We start from the raw sequence: 16,362 nt of genomic DNA on the forward strand, positions 1-16,362 counted from the left end.
TGGATGGTGGAGTGGGCAGGGAAATTTCCCCAGCACCGTGCCCATGGAGTTCCCCGGGGGCGAGGTTACAATCTGAAGAATGGAGCTCTTGGGGCCTCCATTGCGCCATCCCGCAGGCTCTTGTGGAAGCCCACTTTCTTCCTTCTATTTTGGGAAACTCTGGGTCTGGCTCCAGAGGGTAGGCATCATTGGGTCCTCAAAAAAAAAGGAGTGGAGGCTCCTGCCCCACTCCTTTGAGAAAGGTCAGAAATCTCGGATGTTTCTTAGTGTTTACGTGTTATGAAAATATAAGCTCCGCCCAAGGTTGTTTAACCATCTCACAGCCACCCGGGGAAGTTGCTGACAGGTAGATCCTTAAACGCAGAGTCAGCAGATCCGGGATGGGTCCTAAAGATTTGTGTTTCTAACAAGCACCTTAGATGATTCTGATCCAAGTAGCTGGTCCTTAAGTCAGTTTATGCTGTTCAACCAGCCTGCCCTTTCTGGGCACTAGAATTTGGATTGCTGTCAGCTGAGGGCATCATTTTTGGCATTCCCCAGAGGGGCTCTTCTATTCAGAATTTCATGAATTTTATTTTACTGTCATTCTTTGACAGTCACTGAACATACATTATGGAAGGAGAACCAGGTACAATTTGCTAAACACCTAACTCAGGCATAAATGTATATATCAGTGATAAATATCCATTCTCTGCCAGATGTGGTCAAGGGAATTGCTCTTTTCTGGGTCCTAGCTCTTGGATTTCTGTTGGTTGTCTAGCATCTGTCTATTCATTCTCTCACATACTGCAGTGGGTCTGTCTTGGAATGATTACTCTGTCACTGGGATTTCTAACAACAATCGTATATGTAATCTAAGTCCTTATGTTGTCACACTCTCCAAAGGCGCTCTTCACTTTACTACTCAGAGAGCCATGATCTAGGCCCCCATTCTGCCTGACAGGTACTTGGGTTCTCAGGGAATGCACCTACATTCTTGGAGGTGTTGGTCTTCTTTCTCACTTCACATTGCTGAGCCCAACTTCTCTCCTGCCCCTACCTTCTCCACTGTTCTTCTTCTGGACATACAGAAGTGACGGACTGTTTGTATTCTAAGGGGCCTAAGCAATACTTACAGCAATCTTTAATTTCCACTTAATAAGTATCATTCAACTTACGAAAGTCTCTATAAGTGAATTTTAGGTCATGCCACGTGTGCTTCACCTTCTAAAGTCTGCCCATGGTGACCTTCATCCAGATGCTTCCAGATCCATTCTGTCTAATATAGATTGTTTCCTCTGATATTGATTTCATTAAGTTCAGAAATACAATTCAAATGTCATAAAAAACCGGGTCAATATTTGACCTTCTTGTGTAACATAAAGACTCAACTGGATGAATGGCATCCAGTCTTTTGTTACTCTTAACAGGCTGACCTGTGGAAACTGAAGAACTGTAAACATTGCAATTAACATTAATCTGACGTGTTTCTGATGTTGCCTTCTTCTGACTTTTCAAACCCCACGTGGTTTTTCATTTAGAATATGATTCTAGATACCAGCTATTTTATCTGATTTCATAAATCCCAGTGATTCTTGTTTCTATCTGGCCTACCTCTTCCTTCATTCCAGAGCTGGGTTGACTTCATTCTCTGATGACCACAGGTGTGTGGTTTTACCACCAGGTCTAGCTCCTGGGTCTCTGTGTGAATTTGGGGGCCTGTGAGTCTTGAAATTTTTTTTTAACTTTATTTTTTTTTGAAGATTAGCCCTGAGCTAACTACTGCCAATCCTCCTCTTTTTGCTGAGGAAGACTGGCCCTGAGCTAACATCCACGCCCATCTTCCTCTATTTTATACGTGGGGTGCCTACTACAGCATGGCTTTTGCCAAGCGGTGCCATGTCCGCACCTGGGATCTGAAGCGACGAACCCCAGGCCGTCAAGAAGCAGAACATGCGAACTTAACCACTGTGCCACTGGGCCGGCCCCAATGAGTCTTGAAATTTTAATCAGCAGCAAGGGAGTATAGAGCTCATGCATGTGACAAATAATATGAAGATATTTTGCTCCCTTTATTTTCATATATGTCTGTTGTTGAATAACTGCTTTCCTTGCTTTTGTAGCTTTCTTCAGGCCAGTTTTTCCCTCTTATGATCACTAGCTCCTCTCTTCATTCCCTCAAGGAGTCACTGTCAAATGTAACATACTTTACTGAAGACTTGAAAATAAAGAAAAGAACTACAATTCATAAAGGAAAATCTGTACACTCTGGTGGTCCTCAGAGCCCACTGCTCCTGAAGCTTCTCAGCCATGCCATTTCACAAGGGCCATCTCTGGTCACCCTCCTCCTTGCCTTCTCCTACTCCCACTGCTGTCTCCAAGTTTCGGGGGCTGCTCCTCTCTTACACAGACAGGCGTTCCCTTGAATCTCTCATCGGTCCTAAGGTCCACAGCTCCAATGTCTCTTCTTCCAAGCTCCAGCCAAAGAAGAATTAGAGTTCACCTCAGCATAAGCTCTCAGCCACGGGGCCAGGATTAGGGTCAGGCAAGGAAGTGCTCGCTGAGGCACGCATTTTAAGGGAGCATCAAAAAACTCAATGATGAGGATCAATAATATTTTAATGCAATATTTAAAAAAACGAAAATTAACGCAGAAAATCCATGATGAACAAAACATCAAAAGTTTAAATAAAGACCGGCTGTTTGTTTGTTTTATGACTCTGCTTTATTGGACAACAGCAATCAGCTCATGGTTCCTGGGCCTACAACAGCAATCAGCTCATGGTTCCTGAGTGGTGACAGTGTTGTGTGAACAGATTGGGCAATGTGGGGCTTCATATGTAGTCATATTTCTAAATTGTAATGCTTGTATGAACCCTTTCCACTTGGGTCAAGATATGGGCGGGGGTTTTGTGTGTGTATATAGGAGAGCACATTTTGCCTTTGGCCTCAGGCTCCAACATGGCCTTGCTCAGCAGCGTTCCATCCACAATGAAAAGGAGTTTTTATATCTTGGTCAGAGCAGGATTCTGGACCCTGCCATGCACAGTTAAAGCTCACCAAAGTGTCCCCCTTACCTCAAAATCAAAGAGGAGTCTCCTCCCACAATGAAGTCTGCCTCCCCTCTAGTAATAAGCACATGTTACAGCCAGCTTTTCAGAATCACAAAGTCATATTCCCACAAAATGCATTCCACTAATGACTATTTGTGAATCGGGTCTCTGCTCGGCATGCTTTGAAGGATGAGGTGGAATTTTCTGCAAGCCTTTGGCTCTTCGGTGGGAAAAGCAATTCCTAGACAGAGGTGCAGAGGTCATTAAAATCTTTAACGCTGCACCTGCCTTGGAACTCAGGGTGGTTGCTGTTAATTATTCCTTGCCCATGGCTAGGAAGGCTACGCTTTTCTGTGCATTATCTCACTTCTCTTTACAAACAAATCTGTCACACTCGTATTATCATTCCTTTTTTACAGGTGAAGAAACTGAGTCTCAGGGGAGATAAATGACTTGCCTAGGTAACAGCACAATTTGGACCTGACACATAAGGGTCTGGTAAGTAGAAATATGCTCGCACTCTACTTACAGACTGTAAGTTTTACTATACAAAACAATCTTTTTATTTGAGCAAAATAAATGCAAAAGGAGTTTCCTAAATGTATAACTCTATGTACCTGTTTCCAAGAAAGGCAGCATCCAAATTATTATTATTATTTTTTTTTCTGAGGAAGATTAGCCCTGAGCTAACATCTGCCACCAATCCTCCTCTTTTTGCTGAGGAAGACTGGCCCTGAGCTCACATCCATACCCATCTTCCTCTACTTTATCTACTTTATAGCTGGGACGCCTACCACAGCATGGCTTGCCAAGCGGTGCTGTGTCCGCACCTGGGATCCGAACCAGCGAACCCCGGGCGCCGAAGTGGAACGTGCGCACTTAACTGCTGCGCCACCAGGCCGGCCCTCCAAATTATTTTTTACTGAAGGATGTGTTATAACATCCCTTAGTAGTGAATTCAGGGATTGATGACTGATAGACACCTTGGGGAGAAAATCTTAATAACACATATTAGTTTAAAAAGAAAACCTGATAATCAAATTAATTCAAATGAGGGAATGGAAGCCCAAGTTAGATGTCTGACATAGAAACTTTAATTCTACTGCTGTGCTCTTTGGCTTATGACTGTGGTGTGTGTGTGTGTGCATGTGTGTCTATAGCAATGCTGTCCAGTAGAATTCTCTGCAATGAAGGAAATGCTCTGTATCTGTACTCTCTAAAGAAGTAGCCACATGTCACAACTGAACCCTTAAAGGGTGGCTGGTGCACCTGGGGAACTGAATTTTAATCTTATGAATTTTAATTAATTTACATTTACATTGAAATAGCCACAAGTGGCTATGGTTACCATATCGGACAGCATGGGGCTATAGAACAGGTGTGACAATATTGCAATGTCTTCAGTTCTTCTGGCAGTTCCTCTGATTCATTTTCTTGAATATATTCCAAAATGGAACTTTTTTATCCTAAATTCTGAGTTCATAGGTAGGATTACAATGAAACTCTAACTTAGGCATATGAATGAAATCTGAATAAGAACAAACCTTTTTTTCTTCTGCTTATTCTCCCCAAATCCCCCAAGTACATAGTTGTATATTTTAGTTATGGGTCCTTCTAGTTGTGGCATGTGGGACGCCACCTCAACGTGGCCTAATGAGCAGTGCCATGTCCGCACCCAGGATCTGAACCAGTGAAACCCTGGGCTGCTGAAGTGGAGCATGCGAACTTAACCACTCGGCCACAGGGCTGGCCCCAGAACAAACCTTTTCAAAGAAGGGTCCTATGTCTACAAGGGAGGAAAATCTGGGCCAACAAACCAGGTAAATTTTGCTTTGGAAAGCTCTATTGTGTTTTACTGCTAATGTTCATCTAGTGAACTGATTGATTTTCCTGTTAGAATGTGTGCAAACATAATCTGAATGCTTATTGATGCTGAAGCCTACCACAGCTAATAAAAAGAACACCATTTGTATTTCACTGATCCAGGTGGGTTATAATGAACGGCTGCATAGCACATTCGAAGCAGAATTTATGTAGCACGGTGCTTCCCATTATATTTTCCTGTCAAGGAACTATTTTATCTTCTATTAAATTACACAAATATAGTTTCATTTGTGTAACGTTATTTCTCCTATCTCTGAACACCTGCATCTTCTCTTTCACAATATCACCTTCTCTCTTTATATTGCAATTTGGTCCCCCTAACTACTCTGTTCCTTTTATTTTCAGAATATTCTTCTCAATAATATTCTCAAGAAGATTCCTGACCTTCTTGTTTAACTTTTATTGGGTTCCACAATCTTTTCCTTTATTCACATTCTAATAGCACCATCCACGTTATGACTCAATTGTTGTCAAATTCACTTCAACAGAACCCCCCTCCTCCAGTCCAGTGAACATAAGAATTCTTCTGGGTGCCAGTTGAAATGCACACCCTCCGGCACCAATGCCAACATGTAAGCAGTAAAAAGAGAAAGAGCGGTCCATGGCAAAGGCCGGAGGAAAAGACAGAGAACAGGTGGGAGATACCAGGAAAGTTATCATTGGTGTCTCATGTGGAAAAAATGTCCTGTAAGATAAGGACTGAGAATGCTCCCCATGAGGATACCATCTACAACCTTGGTGAGAGTACTCTCCAGATGGCAGAGGGGTGAGAAGTTAGTGGAAGGTGTTGAAGCTGCCGCCAGAAGTGTGGACAAGGAGAGTTGTTGGATAAGGAGAGAAGGAGAAGGTGAAAAGGAGGCACAAAAGGCTCAGGGTGAAGAGGCTTTTGTCTAGGATGAGAGAAACTTGAGCAAGTTAACATCAGCTGAGACCTCCGTACCTCTGAGAGATGTAGGTACAGTTGATCCAAAGCCACAGTCCAGGGCTCCCTCCCTGCCCGGATTTCAGTGACTTCCTGAGAGCTTGCTGCCTCATGCTTCCATCCATCTATGCCTGTGGTCTCAGGTCCATCTCATGTCACCTCAGAGCAAATCTCAGTCCTTTCACCAGTTTCTGTATAGATACTCACATTAATAGTAATCAATATAATCAAATGTCATAAGTTAAGAAACCTGAAGGAAGTCTGGAGGTGTTCCTGGAGAGGGGTTACACTGTAAACTGTAAACCACATTGCCACATTGTCCTGCTGGCTCCTCCTCCATCCTCCCCAACTCCTTCCTGCTTCTTTAGAGCCAGGAATTACTGTCCTTGTCTAGAGATGCGTGCTCCTCCCACAGTCAGGCCCCTGCAAGGTCTCACCTTCAACCTTCAAGGGCTTATCAATTAATTTTTCTAACAAATCATCTAAGGGAATTTTCATGCCATTTGCTAAGAGAATTCAATTTTTCTCCATCCCATTACATTAGCAATCTGGGGATTAAGAGTTTATAGAGACAGAGAGACTGATTCACGGAGCAAAGTCCTGGGAGACACTTGGAGGAGATGCGAGGGCAGCAGTCTTACTTCTTGTCATTGGTGGGGCAGGAGGTAAGAATGGGCATCAAAGAAGATGAGCCCATATGGGGGGCAGGATATTTATGAGGGACAGGACAGGATCGTGAGGACTTGAGGGTTTTGGACTCAATGTTCTCTCTGAGAGCCAGATCATCTGCTGGGAGAGAGAGTTGAAGGAGGTTTGGGCTAGCCGAAGGCAGAGCGAGGGGAGAGAGAGAGAAACCTATTCTTGGACAGGGAAAACGATTGACAAACTGAACTGAGACTCCTTCTGAGATGGAAATTATACATCTGTGAAAACACGAATTCTCATGGTTGTGCTTTTCTCCAGCAGTGCTGTCACTAAGTTATAGAAACAGAGAAGAGGGAGTGTAGGACTGATCCAGGTTGGGGGTGGTAGAAAAGGACAATCCAGGGACTGGCTGATGAGAGCTCAGTTCTGGGGCTTTATTTTCAAGTCCTGGGGAACAAGCAAAGAGCGAGCGCAGGAGCCTCCCCAGCAGTGAGGGTCACCTATGCTGGACACTCTACTCCCTTTGGACCACATTGCCTTGATGATAATACAGTAAAGGGAGAAGAAGGGATTCTTTTATACGAGTTTTATTTAAGCAGCTTGGGGAATTTTAGTTGAAACTTGTGATGACACCTCCATTTTCCTCTGACTCTTGCTATGGTTTCTTTCACCTATTTCCCTCATAAATATTTTGCCACCCATACGGGCTCATGGTGAATCTTTGATGACTTTACGTTATCTCCTCAAATGTTATTTATCCCTCACTCTCAGGTTTGTCTTTCCTGCCTTTTTTCCCCTACAACACAGCTCAGGACTGACACCCAGTGGCCTGTTAGTACAGTGCTGCAAAAATGCTGGCGTTTCTTCAGCACAGCCCTAGGAGACCAGAAGCAAGCGTATGCTTCCCTGGCAAAGAAAGTAAAAGCGGAACTTCCCGTTCCCCGAGAAGTTAAAAGAACACCCCCTCTACGGAACTCAGAGGACCCTCAAAAAATAAGAGAGGATTTGACCTCAGAAATAGATGTGCTTCTTTGAGAGCTAAGTGGATTTAGCCAGAATCTATATTAAACTGGGAATGAAAGCAGATGAGGATTTTGAAGAAAAAGGAAAAAAAGAAAAAGGTTTCTCAGATTAGGGAGAGTTAAGCAAAAGAGATTCTGAATACAAAGCCATTACGGGAAGGTGAAGACTCTTGGATAAATCATTGTTTTCAACAACCATGTATTGAGGATCTCCTATAACTGGCTGATTGAGCAGTCTCACTCTGGTGGGAGATATAAGTGTGAAGAAATTTTTTTTCCCGTCGTTGCTTTTAGTCATGCCCTGTCAAATATCCCTTTTTCGATTCATAAGGAGATCTTGGGCAGATTTAGTAAATTTTGGTTACTAAAGGTCCATTTTGTTTAAAACTCTAATAATATCCAATTCAAATTTCAAATATTGCCATGCCCTACTCCCACTCCAGGTACGAGGTCACAAAGTCTTCACTTTATAGAAGTCATAATTTTTTAAATGGGGACATAATTGACATGCAACACTGTTATGGTTTTAGATGTACAACATAAGGATTTGATAGCTGCGTATACTGTGAAATGGTTACCAGAGTAAGTTTAGTGAACATCCATCACCATGCATAGTTACCATTTTTTTTCTTGTGATGACAACTTTTAAGACCTATTCTCTTAACAACTTTCAAATATACAATACAGTATTAACTATAGTTGCCATGCTCTACATTACATGCCCAGGATTTATTTATCTTATGACCAGGAAGTCACAATGTTTTTTTTTTTTTTTTTTTTTGAGGAAGATTAGCCCTGAGCTAACATCTGCTGCCAATCCTCCTCTTTTTGCTGAGGAAGACTGGCCCTGAGCTAACATTGGTGCCCATCTTCCTCTACTTTATATGTGGGACGCCTAGCACAGCATGGCTTGACAAGCGGTGCCATGTCCGCGCCCGGGATCCGAACTGACGGACCCCGGGCTGAAGGGGAACATGCGCACTTTACCACTGCGCCACCGGGCCAGCCCCGGAAGTCACAGTTTTTAAGAATCTGTCATATAAACCATATTATCTGACCTTATTGTAATAATCACAACAGAAATGAACAACAAAAAGACTTAAAGAATCTAAATGTTGGGAAACTTCAAGATGAATTCCTAAACACTCATGGATTAAAGAGGAACTACAGGAGAGACGACAAAATCTTTGTACCTGAAGAGCTGGGAGCGTTCTACGGATCTGAATTTGTGAGATTAAGTTAAAGGGAAATCTATAACCTCATCTGCGTTTATTAAAAACGCAACAAAATCTGGAAATAAAGAAACTAAGCTTCTTACTCATGAAGCTATTGAAGAGTGATACGGTATACTTAGAGTAGAAGAAAGTAATAAAGATAGCAAAAAATGAAGAATTAGAAAACAGGGGCCGGCCCGATAGTGCAGCGGTTAAGTGCACACGTTCCACTTCAGCGGCCTGGGGTTCACTGGTTCGGATCCCGGGTGCGGACATGGCACCGCTTGGCAAGCCATGCTGTGGCAGGCATCCCATATACAAAGTAGAGGAAGATGGGCACGGATGTTAGCTCAGGGCCAGTCTTCCTCAGCAAAAAGAGGAGAATTGGCAACAGATGTTAGCTCAGGGCTAATCTTCCTCAAAAAAAAAAAAAATTAGAAAACAAATAAAACAATAAGAGGATCAAAAAACTAAGAACTTCTTTGTAAAAATAAAATAAAGCAAACCATTTTCTAATGAGATGAATGAGATAGAAAGCACAAATAAACAATATTGGGAGTTAAAAACAGGTATAACTACAGATACAGTAGAAATTTTTAAAACCATGAGACTGTTGTAAATAATTTTATGTCAATAATTTGAAAACTTGAACAAAATGCAGTGTCTTCTAGAAAAGTATAAGCGTTCAAAAACTAATTCAAGAATTAGAAAACCTAAAGAGACCTATAGTTGATATTTATATCTTCCTTCTGCAAACTATGCCATGTTTTCTTTCACTTCCAGCTACGACCTCAGTTACTCAGGGTTCTTAACCTGCTGGGGGGACTCAAGCCATCTTTTCTTTTTCTTTTTTTTTGAGGAAGATTAGCCCTGAGCTAACATCCACTGCCAATACTCCTCTTTTTGCTGAGGAAGACTGGCCCTGAGCTCACACCCATGCCCATCTTCCTCTACTTTATATCTGGGACGTCTGTCACAGCATGGCTTGCCAAGCGGTGCCATGTCCACACCCAGGATCCGAACTGATGAACCCCAGGCCACCGAAGCGGAACGTGAGCACTTTAACCGCTGAGCCACTGGGCCAACCCCGTCAAGCCTTCTTTTCTGAAGGGTTGAATCTTCAGCAGTCTTGCCTTTTCTAGTTTTTCATCAACCCTTTTTTCCTTCCTGATTGCAATTTAATAATGGTTGCATTTAACAGCAGAGTTTTTACATATTGCAAACATTTAAAAATATATCCAAGCGTCATTCAATTATCATTATGCAGATTTTAATACAGGTAAAAATTCTCCTGAAAACATTTATGAAATTCAACTGTTATCATCTTAATATTTATGTAAATATTAAGAAATAGGAAAGATGATCTTTTTCCTTTCAAAAATTTTTCACCATAAGGCACATAATATTAAAGTCTAGAAACCATTGTTATGTAATACTTCTCTTTCAATCATTATTTTTCTTTTAACTTATATTTCCTGAATAAAGCAGGTGAAATGTGTAATTATAATAGAACAGAATTGATCAAAACTATTGGATTTAAGAAATAACATATTTATGTGTGGAACAGATATTATTAATTTAACAAGAAAAATGGTATATAAACTATAAATCCTACACTGTCATAGGTAAAAAAAATTGTGAGGCACTTAGATTCACAGTGAAAGAGAAAAGCATTGAAATTTTCTTTTTATAAAAACATCACACTATTTATTTTAGCATTTGAGATAAAAACGGAAGCTAAAAACATAGGAAAACAGTTTTAGTTTTTTAACTTTTTTTTTTTTTTGAGGAAGATCAGCCCTGAGCTAACATCTGTTGCCAATCCTCCTCTTTTTGCTGAGGAAGACTGGCCCTGAGCTAACATCCGTGCCCATCTTCCTCTACTTTATATGTGGGACGCCTACCACAGCATGGCTTGCCAAGCCGTGCCATGTCTGCACCTGGGATCTGAACCAGAGAACCCCAGGCCACCGAAGCAGAATGTGTGCACTTAACCGCTGTGACATGGGGTCAGCCCCCCAGTTTACTTTTCTACTAGCACTATATGAGGGTTCCCTTTTCTCCACATCCATGCCAAAATTTCTTTCATTTTTATTTTTTTTCTTGTTGAGTTGTATGAGTTCTTTATATGTTTTGGATACTAACTCCCTATCAGATACATGATTTGCAAATATCTTCTCCCAGTTATTAGGTTGTCTTTTCATTTTTTTGATGGTTTCCTTTGCTGTGCAGAAGACTTTTAGTTTGATGTAGTCCCATTTGTTTATTTTTGCTTTTGTTTCCCTTGCCTTAGGAGACGTGCGAAAAGATGTTGCTAAGACTGATATGAAGGAGTGTGCTTCCTCTGTTTCCTTCTAGGAGTTTTGTGGTTTCAGGTCTTACATTCAAGACTTTAATCCATTTTGAGTTAATTTTCCTGTATGGCATAAGGTAGTGTCTACTTTCATTCTTTTGCATGTGGTTGTCCAGTTTCCCCAACACCATTTGTTGAAGAGACTTTCCTTTCTCCACTGTGTGTATTTGGCTCCTTGGTTGAAAATTACCTGTCCATATATGTGTGGTTTATTTCTGGGCTCTTAATTCTGTTCTTTTGATCTCTGTGTCTGTTTTTCTGCCAGTGCCACTCTGTTTTGTTTACCATAGCTTTGTAGTATACTTTGAAGTCAGGGAATGTGATACCTCCAGCTTTATTCTTTTTTTCTCAGGATTGCTTTGGCTGTTTGAGGGTATTCTGTTGTTCCATATGAATTTTAAGATTTTTTGTTCTATTTCTGTGAAAAATATCATTGAGATTTAGATAAGGATTGCATTGAATCTGTAGGTTGCTTTAGGTAATATGGATGTTTTAATTATGTTAATCCTTCCAGTCTATAAGATATCTTTTCATTTCTTTGTGTCTTCTTTGATTTCTTTCAACAATGTCTTATATTTTTCAGCATTCAGGTCTTTCACTACCTTCGTTAAATTTATTCCTAGGTATTTCATTCTTTTTGTTGCAATTGTAAATGGAATTGTTTTCTTGATTTCTCTTTCTGCTACTTCATTGTTAGTGTATAGAAATGCAACTGATTTTTTCTGTTGATTTTGTACTCTGAAACTTTACTGTATTTATTTATTATTTTTAGTAGCTTTTTGGTGGATTCTTTAGGGTTTTCTATGTATAAAATCATGTCATCTGCAAATAGTGACAATTTTACTTCTTCCCTTCCAATTTGGATACTATTTATTTCTTTTTCTTGCCTGATTGCTCTGGCTAGAACTTCTAATACTATGTTGCGTAAGAGTAGTGAGAGTGGATATCCTTCTCATGTTTCTGATCTTAGAGAGAGAGCTTTCCATTTTCCATTGTTGAGTATGACGTTAGCTGTGAGTTTGTTATATAAGGCCTTTATTATTTTGAGATACTTTCCTTCTATACTTATTTTATTGGGAGTTTTTGTCATAAATGGATGCTGAATCTTGTCAAATGCTTTTTTTTGCATCTATTTAGACAATCATATGATTTTTATTCCTCCTTTTGTTAACGTGGTGTATGATGTTGATTGATTTGTGGTTGTTGAACTTCTTTGCATCACTGGAATAAATTCCACTTGATTGTGGTGCATGATCCTTTTAATATATTATTGTGTTTGATTTGCTAATATTTTGTTGAGGATTTTAGCATCTATGTTCATCAGTGATATTGGCCTGTAATTTTCCTTTTTTGTGTTGTCCCTGTCTGGTTTTGGTATCAGGGTAATGTTGGCCTCATAAAATGAGTTAGGAAGCATTTTTTCTTTTTGATGAGGAGGATTGACCCTGAGCTAACATCTGTTGCCAATCTTCCTCTTTTTGCTTGAGGAAGATTTTCCCTGAGCTAACATCTGTGCCAATCTTCCCCTATTTTGTATGTGGGATGCCACCACAGTGTGGCTTGATGAGCAGTGTATAGATCCACACCCCAGATGCAAACCCATGAACCCTGAGCTGCTGAAGTAGAGCATGTGAACTTAACCACTATACCACCAGGCCAGCCCCTAGCATTTTTTTTGAAAGAACTTGAAAAGGATAGGCATTAAATCTTCTTTGAATGTTTGGCCAAATTCAGCAGAGAAGTCTTTTGGTCCTGGACCTTCATTTTTGGGGAGGTTTTTAGTTACTGTTTCAAACTCCTTGCTACTGATGATTTTATTCAAATTCTCTATTTCTTCTTGATTCAATTTTGAAAGGCTGTATGTTTCTAAGAATTTATGCATTTCTTCTAGATTATCCAATTTGTTGGCATATAGCTTTTTATAGTATTCTTTTATAATCCTTTGTATTTCTGTAGATCCATTGTAATTTCTCCTCTTTTATTTCTGATTTTATATATTTGAGGCTTTTCTCTTTTTCTTAGTGAGTCTAGCTAAAGATTTGTCAATCTGTCTATCTTGTCAAAGCACCAGCTCTTAGTTTCATTGATGTTTTCTATTGTCTTTTCAGTCTCTATCTCATTGGTTTCCACTCTGATTTTTATTTCCTTCCTTTTACTGACTTTCATTTTCATTCGTTTTTCTTTTGCTAGGTCCTTTAGGTGTAATGTTAGATTGTTTATTTGCAATTTTTCTTGTTGCTTGATGTGGGCCTTAATTGCTACAAACTTTACTTTCAGTACTGCTTTTGTTGCATTCCATAGATTTTGGTATGTCATGTTTTCATTTAAATTTGTCTCCAGGTATTTTGGGATTTCTCCTTTGATTTCTTCATTAGTCCAATAGTTATTCGGTAGCATGTTGTTTAGCCTCCACACATTTGTGACTTTTCCAGCTTTCTTCTTTTTTTTTTTTTTTTTAAAGATTTTATTTTTTCCTTTTTCTCCCCAAAGCCCCCCGGTACACAGTTGTGTATTCTTCGCTGTGGGTTCCTCCAGCTGCGGCATGTGGGACGCCGCCTCAGCGTGGTCCGACGAGCAGTGCCATGTCCGTGCCCAGGATTCGAACCAACGAAACACTGGGCCGCCTGCAGCGGAGCGCGCGAACTTAACCACTCGGCCACGGGGCCAGCCCCTCCAGCTTTCTTCTTATAGTTGATTTCTAGTTGCATACCATTGTGATTGGAAAAGATGCTTGATATGATTTCAATCTTCTTAAATGTATTGAGACTTGTTTTGTTTCCCAACATACGGTCTATCTTTGAGAATGTTTCATGTGCACTTGAGAAGAATGTGTGTCTGCTGCTTTTTGGATAGAATGTTCTATACATATCTATTGAGCACATCTGATCTAATATTTCATTTAAGGCTGATGTTTCTTTGTTGATTTTCTGTCTGGATGATCTGTCCATTGATGAAAGAGGGTTATTAAAGTCACTTGCTATTATTGTGTTGCTGTCAGTTTCTTGCTTTAGGTCTGCTAATAGTTGCTTTATATATTTTGACTGCACCTGTTTTAGGGGCATATATATTAATAAATGTTATGTGTTGATGGATTGTCTCCTTTATGATTATATAATGTCTTTCTTTGTCTCTTGGTATCTTTTTTGGCTTGAAGTCTATTTTGTTTGATATAAGTACAGCTACACCCACTTTCTCTTGTTCACCATTTGTCTGGTGTATCATCTTCCATCCCTTCACTTTGAGCCTCTGTTTGTCTTTAGAGCTGAGAAGGGTCCCCATGAGGTAGCATATTGTTGAGTCTTGTTTTCAGTCCATCCAGCCACTCCATGTCTTTTGGTTGGTGAATTCAATCCACTTAAATTTAGGATGATGATTGATATGTGAGGACTTAATACTGCCATTTTATCTTTTGTTTTCTGGTTGCTCTATATTTCCGGTGTTTCTTTTCCATGTTTCTGTCTGCCATTTCAGTTTGATGGTTTTCTGTGATGTTTTTCTCAGGTTCATCTTTTTTTATGTTTTGTGTCTCTGCTCTGAATTTTTTTTTGGGTGGTTACCATGAGATTTGTATAAAAGGTCTTGTAGATAAATTAGTGCTTTTTCTGCTGATAGCATCTTATGTTCATTTGCCTATGCAAGTTCTGTCCTTTTTCTTTTCCTCTTCTACATTTTAGATGTCACAAAGAATCTCTTTTTATATTATGAGTTCTTTACCAAATTGAAGTGGTTATAGTAATTTTTAATGCTGCCTTTCCCTTTAATCTTTATGTTATAATTAAATGTTTGCTAACCTATTCTGATATAGAGTTGTGATTTTCTGATTCTGTCTGTCTGTTTATCACCTTGCTCAAAGTTTTGTATACCGTTGCCTTTTTATTTCAAGTAGGAGAGCCCTTTTAAACATCTCTTGTAAGGCAGGTCTAGTGGCAATGAACTCCATTAGCTTTGTTTCTCTGGGAAAGTGTTTATCTTTCCTACATATTTGAAGGATAATTTTGCTAGATAGAGTATTCTTGGCTAAAAGTTTTTATCCATTAATATTATATATATCATTCCACTCTTTCCTGACCTGTAGACTTTCTGCTGAGAAATTTATTGGTGGCCTAATGGGGATTCCATTCTAGTTATTGTTTTTTCTTTCCCTGGCTGCCTTAATATTCTTTTATTTATTTATTTTTGATGAGGAAGATTGGCCCAGAACTAACATCTGTTGCCAATGTTCCTCTTTTTTCTTGAGGAAGATTGTCCCTGAGCTAACATCTGTGCCAATCATCCTCTATTTCATATGTGGGACACCACCACAGCATGGCTTGATGAGTGGTGCATAGGTCCTCACCTGGAATCTGAACCTGTGAACCTGGGGCCACTGAAGCAGAGCATGTGAACTTCACTACTATGCCACCAGGCCAGCACCTAATATTCTTTTTTGTCATTTGCTTTTGACAGTTGTATTATCATGTGTCTTGGAGAAAGTTGTTTTTTAAATTTTATTTTATTGAGGTAATACAAGCCTATAACATTGTGAAATTTCAGTTGTACATTATTATTTGTCAGTCACCATATATATGTGCCCCTTTACCCCTCTGCCCACCCCCAGATCCCTTCCCCTCCAGTAACCCCTAGTCTGTTCCCTTTGTCCATGTCTCAGTTTATCTTCTACATATGAGTGAAATGAGATGGTGTTTATCTTTCTCTGTCTGGCTTATTTTGCTTAAAATAATATCCTCAAGTTCCATCCATGTTGTCGCAAATAGGACAATTTGTCTTTTTTATGGCTGAGTAGTATTCCAGTATATATGTATATATACACTACATCTTCTTTGTCTATTCATCAGCTGATATGCACTTGGGTTGCTTCCATGTCTCGACTATTGTGAATAATACTGCAATGAACATAGGGGTGCATAAATCTCTTTGAATTGTTGATTTCAAGTTATTTGGATAAATACCCAGTAGGAGAATAGCTGGGTTGTATGGTATTTCCATTTTTAATTTTTTTGAGAATTTTCCATACTGTTTTTTATAGTGGCTGCACCAGTTTGCATTCCCACCAGCAGTGTATGAAGGTTCTCTTTTCTCCACATCTTCTCCAACATCTGTTGTTTTTTGTCTAGGTAATTATAGCCATTCTAACAAGTGTAAGGTGATATCACATTGTAGTTTTGATTTGTATTTCCGTGATGTTTAGTGATGTTGAATATCTTTTCATGTGCCTGTTGGTCATCTGTATATGTTCTTTGGAAAAATATCTGTTCAGATCCTCTGCCCGTTTTTTGATTGAGTTGTTTGT

At 39.8% G+C, this 16,362-nt stretch overlaps 1 protein-coding gene across 2 annotated transcripts in view; it reads left to right on the forward strand.

Annotated features, from left to right (window-relative positions):
• LOC106837858 (cytidine monophosphate-N-acetylneuraminic acid hydroxylase) overlaps window positions 1-16,362 on the forward strand; it is a 348,449-nt gene that overhangs the window by 149,578 nt on the left and 182,509 nt on the right. For both annotated transcript variants that reach the window (XM_070515541.1, XM_070515543.1), the window contains one exon: window positions 3,452-3,530. The gene's annotated coding sequence lies outside the window, so the exon portion shown is untranslated. The remainder of the gene's footprint in view (window positions 1-3,451; window positions 3,531-16,362) is intronic.

This window comes from Equus asinus, chromosome 8 (genome assembly GCF_041296235.1).
Source record: "Equus asinus isolate D_3611 breed Donkey chromosome 8, EquAss-T2T_v2, whole genome shotgun sequence".
NCBI classification, from domain to species: Eukaryota; Metazoa; Chordata; class Mammalia; order Perissodactyla; family Equidae; genus Equus; species Equus asinus.